This window comes from Anser cygnoides, chromosome 4 (assembly GCF_040182565.1).
Source record: "Anser cygnoides isolate HZ-2024a breed goose chromosome 4, Taihu_goose_T2T_genome, whole genome shotgun sequence".
NCBI lineage: Eukaryota > Metazoa > Chordata > Aves > Anseriformes > Anatidae > Anser > Anser cygnoides.
The window spans coordinates 37883833-37895891 of NC_089876.1; the positions used below are offsets into that span (position 1 = coordinate 37883833).

The 12059-nt window shown below is 34.8% G+C and overlaps 1 long non-coding RNA gene across 1 annotated transcript; it reads left to right on the plus strand.

The window, feature by feature from the left end:
- The first annotated feature begins 4184 nt into the window (after window positions 1-4184).
- Window positions 4185-7558, plus strand: LOC106040957 (uncharacterized). Its single transcript, XR_010831115.1, has 3 exons — window positions 4185-4333; window positions 5076-5181; window positions 6617-7558. It is a non-coding gene; the product is annotated as an uncharacterized lncRNA (long non-coding RNA).
- Window positions 7559-12059: the final 4501 nt, after the last annotated feature.

Below are 12059 nucleotides of genomic sequence, written 5' to 3' on the forward strand. Positions count from 1 at the left end.
AAAGCACTAGCTACATTTATGGATACAGATGCCCTCAGAGTTTCAACTATTTCCCTCATTCACCAAACCAGTAAGCATTCATCACATATATATATATATATTTAATTTAAATAATGACAAAGCATAAAATTTACAGACTAGTGTGGAACAGCATTTGTGAAAAGATAGTGTTCTAAAGATCCATTTTGATCAGTGTTACTTGTTTCATTCAATGAGAAGTTTTCTTGTTAATGAAAACTATTAGAATAACTCCATATAGCGTAAAAGTCTACTTTCTGACATTCATTTAGTTTTCTCATTGTTTCTCAGTTTAATACTGTTCAGATTTCAGTATGACTTCTGCAAGGCTAATCTCAATGTATGAAAGTGACAGTGTAATGAAGAATGTAGAAAAAAATACAAAAACAAAATCCAGATATAGCAAACCAGTTATTAATTTCATTAGTATTGTATCATGGAAATATTATTTCAAAATAAGAAAGCACTGAAAAGTATTACTGATCTTTCATGCCAAAATGAATACTTTTCAAAAAAATCTGTTGCCCCCACCCCCTGCAGTGTGTGTACTGAAAAGTTAAAGGTACAACATTATTTCTATTGTACTTCTGCACAAAGTGTTTGCCCTAGAAAAAAATGTCATTCCTGTGTGAAATAACTGTAATTACTTAAAAAGTTAAGCTCTCACAAAGCTTTGAAGTGTTAAAAAAAAAAGTATCATTTTTTTCAGTTTTAACCAAAAAAAATTAATAAAACTTTCAAAGATATACAGAACAGTAATTAATTACAGTGCCTCTGGGTTTTTTAAAATACTGTAATTTTCTAATTACAGAGCTTCCAAAGTCATAAATTCTGATTCGCTCTCAGATACATGCATATAACTTTGCTAAGGTTAAGAGAGGTAATACATAACTTTGGGAGAGGGAAAACATCCTAAAAGACTTTCATGTCGCACACATAACAGATAATAATGTATAATAGAATCAAAAATATATTCATTTTTATGGTAGACATTGGAATGAAGTATTACATGCTCTCTGTCTAGACTTTGGAAAAATCTTCAGTAAATACATTTGAGGAAGGAAAAAGAAAAGGACAAGGAGGATTGAAATATGATCACCCACCCAAAATTGATTGAGCCTATCAGTCTGAAACAGTACTGAGTGCCTAGTTATGTCATGTATAATTGTTCAGTTGTTTGAAAAGAGGAACTGTTTACTTTTTCAGTATCTGTTAATCAATAACAAATACTGAAGTATGTGCCTCATACGGAGGGTCCTTTCAGAAGGCATGAGTAGTGTAAGTATAATAGAATAGGAGCCAAAAGCAGCCACAAAGAAAGTGTAGAAAATTTCAGCTTCTGCTAGAGGACCCTAAAAAGCAGTAGAAAATATGATGCCTTCTGCATAAGCAGAGGATACCTTGTATCTGTGGGATCTTGGTATATCTAGATCTAATATGATGATACTCATATGGTGATACTAATATCCATTATACGAGTAGTCATGAGCGAGACTATGTGCATGTAGGTGGGGAGACAATTGCTCAAAACCTCTATCCATCTTTTTAGATGACATGCTAACTGCTTTCTGCAGAATTGAGTCATGGAGGTGTATTATGAAAATAAGTTTTGGATCAAGCTCCTTAGAGAGGGAGAACAGTTTTTAATTCAGGAATCCCAGCAAGATTTAGACATAAATTAGTGTTACATGCATAAAAGCAATGTTTTGGGCATCCAACAACAGAATGTAGAGTTTAAAAACATGAATGATGCAACATGATCTTGCCATATGACAGAGTTTGATTGTGTGATGACTCCTGTTGTTTTGAAGCTTTATAAGGAATCCATCAGCAGAAGTCTTTAAAAAAAAAAAAAAAAGACTAATGTACTTAATTATGAGATGTTTACCAAATTTGGTGTTTTGTTAAATGTTTATGTACTTCTTATATGCTGTCGGGATCTCAGATCTCAGCCTGTGGTGGTACTTGTGGAGTAGCTGCATTTTAAAAGTTTATAAACAGCTGTCAGCTCTGTGATACCCAAACCACTAATTACCCAACAAAGAATGGATGTTGCTAACTTCAGTATAAATGAATGAAACTGCTTTGCTGGTAATTTAAATGTTCATGATCTGATTCTTAAAATTAGAAGACACTTATCCAGTCATGCTTGATTTGATTCACTGCTCTGTTTCAAGTAAGGAAGCAGTGTATGAAGTTCTATAAAGTGCCAAAGTGAGCAAAAAGCACTAAAGAAATCAAATGTGTTCAGTGAAAAATGTTCATTTATTGTTCATCAACAGAGGTAAAACTCATTACTACACAAGCTGGTCCAACTTTTTACAAATCTGTCTATCATATATCCTTCTTTGATTCTCTTAGAAGTCATTTTTGGTTAAAGTGTGGTGTCTCAGTACATTAGTACAAGTAAAATTCCACAGGACAGAGATACTATCCAATTACTTGTTTGGCTGAAAATAATTTCTGTTAACATTGAAACAAAAGGAATAAGAAACACTGCATCATCTTTAATAAATCGTACAATATTACAATGAATCTTGGAATGCTATGAACCAGCTTTTACTGCATGCTTTTCTATTAAGGCAGAAAATTGTGTTGGGGAAAAAGATACCCAACCTGTTTCTGCTCCATTGCAACAGTTTCACAGATGATGCTTTGCTTTGAATTTGCATTGGAAAAAAATATATATTCTTTAAAAATTGACTGCATATGAATTCTGATATAGTATGCTAATCAAAAGTCAGTTTGGTTACATATGTATGTATGTTCAAGAGGAGCCTGGTATCTTTTAAATTACTGTTCTTAGACATTTTTACTTCTTACCAACATCACTGGTTGCTTTGCATATCATTCAAGGATCGCAAGTGTGTTCTTTGAGTATAAGAATAGGTGTAAATTACATTTTTTCCTCCTTCACTATTACCATCACCTTCAAAACAGTTTCCTGGTTTACCAATCCTGTTCTTGTTACGGTCTCTATCACAGAAATAAGAATGGAATTTTAATGCAGGCTGTGAAACAGTAATTGGGTGTGTGACTAAGCTATTGGAATGTGATGTATTAGGTCCAGAATGTACTTATGAGTTCTCCAAACTGTATCATAAAAGATGAATGGCAACCAAACTGGCAACACTGAATAAGGTGGAACATTAGATTTGACTGTTGGTAGTGGGTAACTAGGAAATTCATTCTGAGGATGGGAAAATTTTCCTTGAACACTTCCTCTTCTATCTTCCACCCACAAATTATATTACACAAACTATTGTATTCACTAACAGGTCTCCTTTAGAAAGGTAGCAATAACAATATTGCTGGAATACATGAAAAAACAGCTAAAACTAAAAATAGATGTATATCTAAAGCAATTCTATTTTCAGCTATAGTAATGAACTGATTTGGCCCATGAAATGAATTAAGCTAATGTATTCATATCATTCCCTAATCCTTTTGTAGCATGTGAATCACTGTATTTTATATTTCAACTCTTGCTGTATGTTGGGTTATATTTTCAATTAGCTGTCCTTGTTAATCAAATACTTACAGCCAGTTAGTGAATTATAAATATATAATCACAATAATTGGACTTATTATGATTACCTCAGTTTCACACTAGTATAATTAATATATGAATCTACATGCCATAGGCAATTGTTTAATCTAGTTTAATGTGTTTAAAAGGTTAAAATTCTTCTGCAAGTTCTTTGCTGTGCACTTGTCTGTACTAAATTTTATATAATGCTGCTCTTTCAACTTACACTGACATCATCTCAAAGTGTTTCATTACAGTGTTGACTTGGCTTAAGCATTCTGAATGGTTTTATGTTGTCAGCAGTTGTTCCTCCTCAAATTTTCTGTCTTCACAACCTTTTTCATGCCTTTGTGAGGTATACTTTATTAACTGTCCATTTTGAAATACATCAAAAGAATAACATACCATAATCTTAATCTTTAAGAACAAACTTTGCCTGCTCTGGCCAAGTTCTCTGTATTTTGGATGTTTAAAAGAATTACTATCAAAGCAGTATTGATATTATTAGTATGATATCATCACTTTCAGTCATGTAGCTGTCACAAGGACAATGATCACAGCAAATGTTCTGTTCTTCAGCACTGGTAAAGAAGAGGAAAAAGCCTACATTTAGAGGAATCCCGTGAGATGAGTTATCTACAGATGAACCCTCTGTGATTTCCCCATTCTAATCTCAAGTGAAGATTAAAAAATGAATGACATTTTTGCTGTGCAATTTAGTACTTCAGTGAAGGTGATTTGACAGCCATCTCTAGGAAGGAGCAGATGGTGAAAGAATACTCTAAGGTGGATTCTTTTCTTTCTCTCCAGTAGATTCTTTCATTTCAGTGAACAATTGATGCAGAAGGGAAATTCATAGCATAAACTGCTTGTTAGAAACATCAAATTGTTTTGAGGGGGAAACAATGCTTCATTATTTTGGGAGGGATTTGAAAACTGTTCAAAAGGCTATTATCAGCTATGTTAAAGAATACTTGGGCAAAAGAATGAAAGGTATTGATGATGATGATTGTATATGCTGTTATGTTCAAACTCCTGATATCAGCAAAAGGTGACATCCCATATATATGTGTGTGTATATATGGAACTCAGCGTTTGCTGCCAGTCCAAATGCTGTTTTAACAATCTGGTAGTTTAAGTTAATATGGAAGAGGCACGTTAATGACAGTTAAAATTGTTATTAAAAAACAAAGGAACAAAAATGCAAAACCCAGAAACCCTTCTGAGTATCTAGCCCTGTTCTCTGATGTTAGGTTCACCTCCTTGACCTCTGGGCACACACGGAGCTGCTCCTGGTTCCCCAGGGGTGACCCAGAGGGTCAGGACTTTCTTTCCCACAGCACTGCCAGAGTCAGTGCCCACAAGGGAGGCAATGGTCACTGGTCCTTTGTCACAGGAAGGTCTGACTGAGGCCATGGCAAGACCAGACCAGTCCTGAGACCTGGCACTGTTGGGTCAGGTCCTCACAAAGCCTGTGGCCTTGATAAAAATTGGTAAAAATTGTTCATACTAAAAATTGTATTTACAGGGCTACTCTTCACACAAGACTACCTGACTGACTAGTTCTGTGGTTTGGAGAAGCTGTGGCCACACAAGAAGGGAACTAGACTCCAGCATTCACGGAAGCTAATGAGGTAACCATCTTTACAGCTTCTTTTTATTTATTTATTATTTTTTAACTGTTTGTTTTGTACTATCTAAAAAGAGATGATGTACTCAGACATGTGGAAGGTTATGCTTCTGTTCAGTTTCTCTTTTATGTCTCTTTCTCCCACCTCATCCTCATGTGATATTTTAAAATAGAAAATGGAGTGCTGAGAATGGATTTGTTTAAATCTCTGAGGATACAACAGTGCTCTTGGGAAAGCAATAGGCAAGTGTGTGAGCCAGGGTTACGCTCTCTAATGAACGAGTATCAAGACAGGGACTAAAAGAAATGTTCCAGAATGGCTGAAAGAAGATACAATGCTAGTTTCTGCACTAATCAAGAGACAGGCAGTTTGTAAAACCCATACGCAGAAGCTAGGGGATGTAATAAAACAAGGATCTCTCTATCCAGACACACAAATAGGCTGCTTTTAGACAGCTGTGGTTACAGAGTGTAATCCCTAAATACAAATAACATTCCCAATTGAATGATTTGATACTACCATGTACCTCTACAGAATTACTGAACTAAATTTTGGTAGCCGTAACACTTAAAATGCAGTGTATCTTTTTGTTTAAACCTTAATTAATATATATATATATATTGTAATTGTGTTTAACAGTAAGGGCAGACCTTTTTTTTCAAAAGAACGAAAATTTTATTCAAAAAGCCACAAACCATAAAACTTTAGCAAGTTATATTAATGAGTTATAACATGAAAGAATGATTAAATTTTCTTCTCTTAAAATGAAAATATATGGAAATGATATGCAATGATGAGTTTAAACAAACTATAAAAAAATCTACTGCTCTAAATTAAATGGGTTTGATGAAATGGCATCACTAGATGCCTATGCCATTTTGTGAGTAGAAAAAAATACATATTTTCTGGATCACATAAATGAATGTCAGTGAAAAACATTGTGTCTGAATGAGGAAAAGAAAATCTTTTGCAATGAGGCAGCAAGTCAGATAAACATTCAGTTGTCTTGAATGCTGATGTATGGTACCAAAAGGATATATTGGGCATATATTTTGTTCTTTCTGTTATTGTTGATGATTGTTATCAGACATATGATATCATTTCTGTTCACTGTACAAATATCTGACACATTTAAAGCCAATAAATAAAAAGGAATACTCTGTACCATGAATATGTGAAACTATTTCAGGGAAAAAAAAAGCTATTAGATCAGTGAACTTAATAGAGAAGGGGTTTTCACCAGCTCTCATGTGTCTGAGTTTGGAGCAATGTTTTATATCCAGGGAAGGAAAAAAAGAGTCTTTCAGCTTTTAACTAGCTGTTTAAGGGTTTTGTTTATTTATTTATTTATTTATTGGTATCAAGATTGAAAGAATTCATTTAGTTTTTTTCCTTGACAGTCTTGAATTGCTAGTGAATTTTCTGCCTTGTTATACAGCGTTTTTTACAGTGCCCAAAATGGGATGGCCTTTTAAAGTGTACACCCTGCTGCTTTCTGAGGAGGAGGGTAAAATTTCGTTCTTAATGCCTCTGAGATTCAGCTGAAGCCACTGCTTTCTGCAATGATCCTGCAAGCATGGTGCACCGCTGTGTAACCATTGATTCTGAATAGCTGCAAGTTACTACCAATCAGAACTATACTACCATTTTGTTAATGCTAAGGTGATGTTTTTTTCATTGCGTTTATATACAGTTCTACCTTTTATACTGCACTTAGATGTCTTTTAAGCAAATGTCATGACCTATGATTCCACAGTGTGGTTAAGATATGCCAATATTGACCTTTTAATTGAGATCACTTTGTCGATGTTAAAATATTTGTGTTTGATTGTTCATTTTATCTTCCTGTCGTAGTTTTTTTTTAGGCAAAGCTGGACATCTTTATTATTTCAAGTTTGCATGATGAATAAGTCCCTCTGAACTGGTAATTAATTTAGATGGCATTCTCTGAACTCTGAACTGATTGCAATATATCATCTTTTCATGGACACACTGCATGGGAAAGTAGAGTTTTGGCAATGCCACATTAACAGAAACCATTAATCATCTCTGTGTGATGCCTGTGTATATGTAACCATATCTAACAGTAGCTTTACTGGATCCAATAGTATAGAGTAAATGTTAGAAACAAAAGAGTCAAATTCAACTGAAATTTAAAGTATTTTATCAAAGCTAATTACTTTCCTAAGGGAGTGACCCTTAAAAATGTGAGGTTCTGGTGACTGATAGCAATTTTATCTATAAAGGGTCTAAAGGATACTGTGTTTCCAGAAGATTCATTAAAAAACGTGACATGATTCAGGCTAAGCTGTGATCTCAGTCCCCACGGATACTAGAATATCCATCTGTATGAAAAAAAGATACTGTGTGAATCTAAACAACAGGAAAAATTGAAATCTTTCATTCAATTTGCATCTTACCAAAGGGAAATTGAGCTGTAAGACAAAAATCTGTGGGAAACAGAGAAATATATCTGGATCTTTAGAGATCATCAAGTCCATCTTCCTGTCCCAAAGCAGGATGATGTAGATCGAAGTTTTATTTTTTTTTATTTTTTTTTTTCTGTCAGATGTTTGTTTAACCTGCTGCACCTTCAAGACCTGCAAGAACGGAAACTTCACTATTCCCTCAGTACTTCACTATTTCTAGAATGTTAGAATGTCAAAAACTTTTTAACTCTCAGGCACCTTTACTTCCATTGCTTGTAGAGGTTCTCTGATAAATATTTTGGCAATTTTATATTCTTGTCTGTCATTCTCCAATACAAAAAAGACACCCCCCCCCCCCCCCCCCCCCCAAACTTCTAGCGTACAGAGACATCTAATCCTGTCTGGATTCTCAGTGTACACAGAACACCATGGATAAAAGGGGTACAGAAGAAACTTTTGCTTCTATAATAGCTATTTCCATGAAAATAAAGAAGCTATTTAATGATTGGAAGTGGCTGCTAGGCTGTGTGATCTGAAAAGGTGAAATAGAAGCAAGGAATATCAGTTCTGTCTTCACAAGCCTTTCTTCTTGGTCCGATTAAGAAATGAATGGAAATGCAAGGAGACCCAGCATGTAGTCTCCTGTATGGTATCAAATATCCTGTTTCATACCAGTAAAGGTACTCACACACATTTACTGTGGTCTGCTGGAAAAAAATCAGAATGTTTTGTGCAAAGAGAATTCTGTCTTTTAGTAACTTTGGCTTCTTAATATGTATTATTTTCTAGTTACATCACAATACATTTGAAAACTATCAGCTGATCTTGAAGTTGTATTGGGTATAGTATATATACATATATGTTGTATATATATTTATGTATATATTAGTAAAACATAAGCTAACTCTTTGTCTGCAAGGATCTGCAGCCAAGGACTGGCTTTTTATTGTGAATATTCGACTGGTAGCAGCAATTGCAATCTCCTGTTGCTGCACAAGTCATCCACAGACAAGGCATACAAGACATACTGTAGCCATTTTATACATATGGAACTGAAGATGCCAAATGGAATTGAACTTTTCTTATACACTGCAATGAAGTACTTTTAGCACAGGATCACTCTTTGCATTTATGGAATCTATGTAAACATGCAGAGAAATGCATTGTCACTTTATTTACCGTTTCCATCCACATACAAGTCTTATTACAAATTAGACAATAAATAAATAAAGCTACTGGCTTGCAATGAGCTTACCTGACACTTTCATTGTGACACTGTGCCAGTCATACTTTGAATATATTTTCCAGCTGTTTCATACTTTTGTCTCTTTACACTTGAGGAGAAGGAAATCACACTGTCAGACTTACCAGCTGTTCTTGGTGTTATCTTGACTGCTCAGTAGGGAATATTTTTCTTTCATGACTTATGAAACTCTAATACAGTTCATTGTACTGTTGTGAGATTTTATGAAATATGTCAGGTGGCTATTCAGTTCTTGTCTTAGAGCTTTGGTTATCTTTCTAAGAACTTTTAAGTGCCTAAATTTATCTAAACCTCAGTAAATAAAACCACAGAGCCTTATAATTGGGATAATCTTTAGAAACATTGCATAATCTCTCGTGACCCATAAACTTACATACTGTAAAATAATGCTTTCCTATCATTCTCAGTGCAGGTTTACCTGCAGTTACACTTAGAAAGTGAGGTTTCATTTCATATTTATGTGAACGTCTACCAGCATATAAATGTGTATGAATAGTAAAGCCATAGAATGAATTAAATAACATTTATCATGTACTTTCAATTGATTTGCTTCCAATTTGTCAATTAATCCATTTCAAGAGGTAACTCTGAGACTTTTTAAAACTACATATTAACGTGCAGATTACTTATGGATATGAGGCATGCTATAACAACATTTACAGTCACGGGGGTGGCTGCGGACAAGGAAAAATGGTAGTGAACAAGGCTATATCTTGATTTTCTATAGAGATGTTTTCAGGTATTGAGAATTTACCCGTGCCTTTTGTGCAGTAAAAAGGAAAAAAGAAAAGGCGGTACGAACCTTTCTGGGATCAAAAGCAGATTTAATTTATTTAATTTTAATACATTTGGCATTAGAACCCAAACCCAGAGCAACAACAAAACCTGAGGCATGCTGTAGAAACCGCTTACAGCAATAGCTTTGAAAAGCCTTTTAAAAATGGCTTAATTATATTGCCCTCTACTGGGACTACAGAAGATTGCAGACTGATGTTTAAAACGTGGAGGGAAAACAAAACAAAACAAAACAAACAAAAAAATACACCACTGGCAGAGCCATGAGCAACAAATAAGTTGTTTTACATTGCTTAGCAGAACGCTTCTGGATTTGGAGTCCAAAGAGGAGTTTGGGGCTTCTACTGCCCTGCAAAGGGAGTATTCATTTCCTTAGAGAAAAATCTGCAGACAAGAGAGAGATTCAAAGTTAAACTTGCCAAGTACATGGCTTTTGTATTGTGAATTTACAGGAAAAAGGAAAGGTTTTGGAGTTATGCAGGCAGATGACCTCATAGCTGATGAGAAATGTTGTGTGAAATTCTGAGGAAGAGGTCTCTTGGGGTCCTGTGCCACAGATCTTTTTTTTTTTTTCTTTTTTTCTTCTTTTCTTTTTTTTCCCCAGTTTGCATTCAAAATGAATGCAGTTTTGTCCCCACTGAAATTTATTATTTTATTATTTTTTTCATTATTATCCAGCATTTCACTCAGATCATTTTCCCTGTTAGAACTTTAGGTCATTATTCAGTACATGCCTTGTTACTGAAGTTAATGGAAGAAAGTAATCCCATGTATATGTATTCATATCTTAAAAAAAGAAAGTAATTTAGAAGTTTGGCTCATCTTGGATCCACAGTAAAATCTTCAATGTTTCTGTAGCCACAGGTGCCTAAATTCCACCACCGTTACACTGGCTAGATGGCTGTGAAGGCACAGGCATCAACTGATATGGAACACAGGGCCCAAGAAAATTACATGGAAGGAGAGTTGTCTGTATCTGAATGGGACGCTGTCTGCAAATGGCATTCTCTTCATCTTTTTACCATCATGTTTTTCACATTTGTAGAAAGTACTCAGGCTCAGAGCAAGGCCAAAATCAGCTCTCTCGTCTCTGACAGTATGACTACCTACCTACTGTCTTTTGTCTGTTCCTCAATCCTCTGGCTTCAAAGGAGGTATCACAGGCAGCGTAGTAAAATGACAGTCTGAGTAGCAAAAGGGGCCATGGCGCATCAAAATGCTGACAACCAGATACAGTAATTCTATGAACTATGAAGCAGAAAAAGTGTATGGAAAGGTACCAAAGAAATCATACATTAAAAACAACAACAACAAAACCAGAACAACAGCAAAAACTTATTGGATATTTATTTGTATTTCTAGAACCTGTGTTAGCACAACAGCTGAGGTTACAGGCAAAGTAAAGCTTTTTCCTGTGCACCGATTTTAGAGGAATAAATAAATTTAATAAGCTTATCACAAACTATTAATGCACATGATTGCCTGTGTGTGGGCATGGGAAATGTGACTACACCAAGCAACCAAGGAAAATGGCAGAAGCTTGAGACAAAATGAACAGCAAGAGTGCACTTACAGCAGAACAAGCAGATCTTATCATATGTTCAGTACCAAGCAGGACTCAGCGGTACAGTGAAGCAAAAATGCATAGTGAAAGTAGCCAGCAAGCTAACAGATAGTTTCCATTACACTGGTTATTCCTGTTATCACAGCTTTGCTTGAATGACTTTTATTTTTAACCTAAAACATAAGTCAGAAATGTACCAAGATGAGAACTTTATTGATGCAGTTCTGACATGGACAGATTGACCCAATATGTTGGTTAAAGAAAGTTTTGCATGCAATTTGAAAGGGTTTGATTATTATATTGTTAAATTCACCAGTTTTACATGCTGGAATAATCTCTAGAAGAAAAGTTCCTTTCCATATAAAGAATTGGAGAATGTGTGAATTATTCATGGCAGCAAGTTGAAGATCAGACTCATTTTGTGTAAAAGATTAAAGATTAGGTCAGGACTCCTTGGTCCCATAAGATGCACTTGCAGTAGTTTCATTCCAGCCACTTCATTTTCAGTTTTCATGTTCTTGTTTAACTTTAGCAAGGTCATCCACACTTTTAAAATCATAAGAGGAAAAAAAAAAAAAAAAAAACAAAAAACCCTGAGGGGCTGGTTCTTAAGCAGATAAATCTAGTTCTTTTGTTTTTTGTATTTCTCACAAATAAGCCATCTGAACATCTCCACATAAACAATCATTTTTAACTATTCTTTCTTCCTAAGACTATTTAGCAACCTATACTTCTATCCATAGTTGCTTTGTTTTCTAAACTCCACATGACTATTGGAAATCAAAAAGGGTTTTGACTAAATCTCCTTTGCTATTAATCAGTAGTTTTT